The sequence below is a fragment of the Porites lutea genome, chromosome 6 (assembly GCF_958299795.1).
Source record: "Porites lutea chromosome 6, jaPorLute2.1, whole genome shotgun sequence".
NCBI classification, from domain to species: domain Eukaryota; kingdom Metazoa; phylum Cnidaria; class Anthozoa; order Scleractinia; family Poritidae; genus Porites; species Porites lutea.
In genome coordinates, this window is record NC_133206.1 from 19063269 (window position 1) to 19069627 (window position 6359).

Consider the following 6359-nt stretch of genomic DNA (forward strand, 5'->3'; position numbering starts at 1 on the left):
CTGCGTACAGATGAGCGATGAAGCCGGGTCCAGTTATAGGGCCGTTTGTTTTTACCTATTATGTGCTACAAAGCGTTTTTCAGTATTTTGCAGGAAAATGTAGTGAAAAAAGGTAAGAAAGTAATTTGTCGCTTTACTTTTGAAGACAAAGAATTTCTTTTTGCGCGGCTAGAGTTAACAGCAGTTTCAAGGCCCAGTGAGATGAGACGCCTTTTGATCAGTTTCAATAAAGGGATAATGTAACGAGGACAAGCTCCAGAGGACAAACAGAAGAAGGAGAACTATTCAAGAAGTAGTATTTTGAAACTTGTTTGTCAGAAAGATCGTGTAACTTTCGGTAAAATATTAATTTTTTACTTATTGGTGTAAGTTGTTTGTTTGCGAAAACAAAAAAACGTCATAGCAACTGTTGTAACAATCTTGGTGCTACGCCTTCACTTTGGTCAGCAGCTGAGACGCAGCCTCAGTCCCGGTGGTCCTCGGTAATTTCGTTTGTGACGTCATCTGTCATTCTTAAGTCGCGCTCCGCTCCAAGCCTCCTCGTTTTGCTTGGTTAGCGCAAACTGGCCTGGGGACGAGGGTGGCTAAGGCGTGAAGCGTGAAACAGGAGTGCGCGTGCTGCCTCACGCAAGCAAATGACTCATAACCGAATTGAATTTTCCAGGGTTTCTACTTTATCCATGGATAATAGTATCCATGCTTTATCAGTGAGATTACAAGACATTTTTAGTGCAATAAATTTTGAATTGGAAAGTTTAAGCTATTTTACATGAATTATAATCTGTAGCTAATTATGTTGTATCTATTTTTATCGTCAGAGGTATCGTCAGCTAAAAGATTTTCAAGGCCTTTTCAAGCTGTTATAGAAATCTCTGGTGCATTAGCTCAAAAACTCTTCAAATTAGCAAAAGACTAAAGGCCAGCGCGTTTTAACACACTATGTATATTGTTTATAAATTATCGAACTCAGTCATAACTAAAAATGTATTTGTATTTGGGCAATAGACTCGAGTAGAAAAGTCTAATAGCGAGAAGGAGTTTTGAAAGTATTAAGTCACTAGCACGGTGTTTGAAAGCATTTCATTTATATTGTATCCTCTCTTGAAGTTTCATTTACAAAACTACATACCTTCAAGTTATACACAGAAAACCGCCAAGTCGTGTTCAAGACTTGATTTCATAATCTAATAACTTATTTTATCCATCTTGATTCACTAGTGCCCCTTAAAACTCACAAGATCAGAGGAGCAAAGAAACTCAGACAATATTAAGACAAAGAAACTAAAGAAGGTCGATCTGTCTGAAAAACCTTAAAAACATAAGATCATTGGAGAGGGAGCCTTTGAGAAGGTAAAGGACTGTCAGAAGGATTAAACAGTAATCACAAACAGTTCGTAAAATATCACATTAATTTTGCACAAAATTTGGAGTAATTAAGGCGGATCACCGCGCTACAGTTGCGAGGATCTCATCGTCAGAAATAGCGATTCATTAATTAGTTGATTAACTAATTAATTAATGATCTATTTATTTATTGCAAAACTGGGTAAAAGAAGTTGAAAGGCTTTGTTTTCTTTCTTTTATTTTGCTTAATGTACGCTCTTTTTATAACTATTTTTTAATTTAATTAGGGATCAAAGGTGTATATGATATAGACTAAGTAATTCCTTCTTTCTCCAACAAGTGGATGATATCTGCGAATAATTTTCGAGTAAGGTAGTAACATGAAGTTCTTTCGAACTTCACTGGGATTGAATTAAAAAAAGCCGGTAAGACCTAGCCTATCAACCGCTCCATCTGAAAGCCGTGTCCTATTCCAAAATATCTGTTAATTTTTTTGTAGGTTCGTCTTTGTGAGGACCGCACTAAGAGGCAATGCGCGGTAAAGCAGATCTTTGAACCTGACCCAAGCTGTGTAAAAGAGAAAGTATTAAGACTCGTCTCATCAAGTCCTTTCATAACAAGACTTAGTAAAGAGGTTGAGAACCCGGTACGATACTTTTAAAATTGTAACAAGATTTTTTCTCCTCCTCCCCACCGCCTCTATAAACCCCTACGCCCGCCCGCCCGCCCGCCCGCCCTCTCGGTACATATGGTACACAGATGGCCGGCCAATAACATGTAAAGCATGCCGACATCTCGACGACCTTGCGGGAAAACAGGAGTCTGTAAACCCTGCGCAAGATTGTGAATTATACCTGTGCTATTTAACGGCTTCACTGGGCGTTTCTCTCTGTGCGTCATCATCTATCTCAATTTTGTCCATAACCCAAAAAGAAAATAGTATGTTTTGGGTCAACTAATAGTTTCTTCGTATTTTCATGTTAAAGTACCATGGCCATTTCTCGAGGGAGGAGATCTCTTAACTGAATTGGACGAGAACGGATAGTACAGCGAAAATCGGACTAGGTAGTCAATCATACTTACATATCAAAGTTTTCGAGCAACTATTAAGAAAACAGTCGCTAACGTGAAAATGAAACAAATCAGGACAGAATTGATCACATTTGGTCAAGTTTTTCCGTTAAACTGAATACGTAGTAACACGTACGTTAGTAAGACGAATTCCATTAGTACTGGGTCAAAATCAACGTAAATTACGCTTGACACCACTCATCTTTTAATAACGACTGGTTCTATCAATTGAGATCTACCAGAAACTCAGGTTCTACTCAATGGTCTTAAAGTTGAACTGAGGATGCAACAACCATCCCCCCGGGGTGGGGTACTTGGGTTAATTTTTGATGGGTATGTGCTGCTGGCTTCTCAGTGCCCCTACCCATAATAGTCTATTCTGTGGCCAATTATAGACCCCATCTTAGTCACTTTTCGGCAAATGTAGTTTTCGTGATCCCAACTTAGTCACTTTCTATTCATGTATCTACTTTACCAATCCTTTAAATAGGTCATACTAAGACGAATTGACCCATTTTTTAAAGTGAATGAACAACACTTTCCTTTTAAGCTACAGTATAAACATTCTGGTACGTTTGGTAGCCGTAAATATGAAGAACGGACTTACACCAAAAATCCCAAAATTTCACGGACGTGTTCAAAACATGTACCGCGGGTTCATGGACCACCCTATGGACCCTTTCGCGCACCCGGTCCAATGACTAGCCCTGTGGACCACCCCTAACTTTTGAAGGTGACTTTTACCAGAGGTCTAAACAAATTTTTGGATCCTTAAATGGACGAAACTGTGGTCAGTTTTATTACGGCTGTGGTATGAGCTCCTCATATTTTACACTTGTTTAGCTTTTCTCTTTCAATTCCAAACAATGTAATGAGTTCGTTTTAGTCTGGTGGAGGAGTAACTATATTTCTAAGGGAACGGGAGGAGATGCAGGAGGAAGTAGTCTCCTATTCACCATTTTCACAGAGATCATGTCATGTTTTATTTGGAGTCTTATACAATAAATATATATCAACTATTTCCAAATAACTAAAATTACAAACAACAAAAAATTCCTAACCATATATGGTTATATGATCATAATGCATCTTGTTTATCCGCCCCCCATCCCCTCTCCCGCCCCCCCCCCCCCCCAAAAAAAAAAAAAAACAAAATGCTTCACCGCATTGTTTCCAATTTCTCTCAGGTATTATAGTCGTCCCAAGAGAAATCAAAGACAATGGTTACGCCAAATTTTGGGGGTAAACAAGGTGAATTATTATCTATGTGAAAATTGTGAATGCAGTTTTTTTTTGTCTTCACATTGCGTGAAAATCGAAACAAAAACGGCCGTTATGAGACTAAGGAAGAAGCGTAGTGCCTGTGAGTTTGTAACGAAAACAATCTCGACTTGAACAAATGGCAATTTACGTGAACCAACATGTAAATGTCCGAAAACTTGTCAAACGTTTGACCAACCGCCTTGTTTGATAATATGCAGCCCCGGTTGTTCAAACATTGCATAGCGCTATCCAGCGGATTAATCACTATCCAGTGGATAACGCAATTGTTTCCCGTAAAACGTATCCGCTTGATAGCGCCATCCAGCTTTTGAACAACCTGGGCCAGGCCATTTTGTGTTTGATTCGTGAGCGGGATTCAATAAGTAAAGTTTTCAATAATTAAACTTTTGTAAGCGTTATCAACCCTACCTCTCCTCCCGTCCCCTTCAAATATCGTTTCTCCTTCCAGACTGAACCAAACCAGGAGCCCTTTATGAATGGTATTCAGTAGCCTGCGAGCAAGCCCTCCTAATTAGGCGAGCGATGCGAGAGACGCGAGAACGCCCGAGCGAGCGGCGAAGCCGCGCCGGCCAGCGCGCTCCTCTCGCGTGTCTCCTGCGCGTCTACGTTTCACGATATCCCCCAAATAGAGAGCTTGCTCGCAGGCTAGGAATTCAGGAAAAATTTGAGCAAGTGTATAACACGAGGAGCCTTTAATCCTGATAATATACTTAAAATTGACACAGTTTCATCCATTTAAGGTTCCTGAATATCGTTTATACCTCTGCTGAAAATTCATCTTCAAAAGTTAAGGGTGGTCCACGTGGGGTAGTCCATGGACCGGGTCCACGAAGATGTCCATGGACTAGGTCCACAGAGATGGTCCATTGACCGGGGGTCCATGTTTTGTATACGTCCCATATACGCTTACCCATTCAACACAGCGTTAGTTACAGGTTCGTTAGGAATCGAACTATCACCTATTAGCTATCAGTTTAGGTCAGTCAATCTTACTGGAGAGACGTAGTATATACTTAAAACATCCTATTACTCGTATATTTTCAGGTTTTACATGGCTGAGATTATTGCGGGCTTGGAATTTTTACACCAAAAAGGTGTAATTCACAGGTAAGAAGAAATATGATAATTACCTGAAATCCACACTTGGTGGTTAATTTTGATCACTTACATGTTATGGCAAAGATATCAAACAATGAACTAGACCAGACCTTCATTCTGCGACCTCCTAAACGGCCAACAGTTAGTTACCTACATCGGAGCAGACAAAAATTGTCAGCCGTAAATCATTGTAAAAGGAAGGTAATCGTTTGCTGGTTCATTGTCTATCATGACAGGGCTCAGCGTTCTGCACGGTCCTTGCATGCGTGAAGGAAGTGAACTTTATTATTATGCGGTCATTATCCCTCGAAGATTACATCTCACCTTAAAAATCAATGTCTCTAATATGTGTGTAATTTTTATTCATTGTATAACAGGGACTGGAAACCTGAAAACATTTTGCTGACCAAAAAAGGGTACATTAAAATCAGCGATTTTGGATTGTCCGCTATCATCGACCCAGTTTGAGAGGAAAAGATCACCAACCAAGAATATATCGGGACACCTCTTTTACATGGCTCCTGAGGTAAACCATGGAACTGTAGATTAAAAAGAATTTGTTTCAGCCATAAAGCGTTAGTAAAGCCCAAAGAACCAAGTGCCTAAACCAGCTTCTCGTTTAACTACTTGGTCAATATCTATTATATCCCAATCTGGGACCCATTTCGGAACCACCGTCCAAAATATCCCTAGGTAAATTGGACAGGGCTCTAATAAGGACAGCCAAATTAGATTCTTGTAAGGTAGTGTTCTGCCTGTTACTCACTGAATCAGTGCTGATGTCAAGGCTGAAGCAAATCTTTATACAGGCTATGAACTATGGTGTTTTCTTGTACGAGATATATACTATAATGTTACCTACACTAGAAGAAGGAAGTTGGTCAGTGTTTCGTAGAGAAATTCTACGATCAATCATTAAGTTAATTTATCCGCTAATGAGATACGTTTTAGTGATGTCATAATACTAATGTAAGTCATTTGTCAGCTGTGGACCTAGCCGACTCACTGGGTAAATATCAAATCGTTTCTTATTCTTTATTATCTGAGCATTTCTTAACAATGTAACTTCCTTTTAGGATTCGAACGCAGTTCTTGTATTGTCTGGCAGCAAAGTCGTCAATAAAGAAGTTTGATAACAGTGAACCAAAAACCCACAACTGACGAAACAGTCAGTTTCCCAAAGTTAACTTTACATTACATCCACTCATGAAATCACCAACCTCGCAGTAAGAGCTTTTGCTAAGAAGAAGCTCGGCTTGTTTTCATGGATTATCGTGCTGGTGTTAGCTTAGTGCAAGGTGTTATTTGTTGCAGATTATTTTACTTGATCCGTACGACGCATGTTTGGACTGGTGGGCTCTTGGAGTGATGGTGTTTACGATGCTGGAATGGTTTGTGTTTTAAGTTATCTTGTTCTTAACACGAAAAACGTTGAAGTTGAACATAGAGGATGATGATAATGACGACGGTAATCTACTTAGTTGACAACTTTATCCTTTGTCTTTACAGTTTATATGCCGTTTGATGTTGAATCGGAGGATGACTTAATTGATTTCATCGTA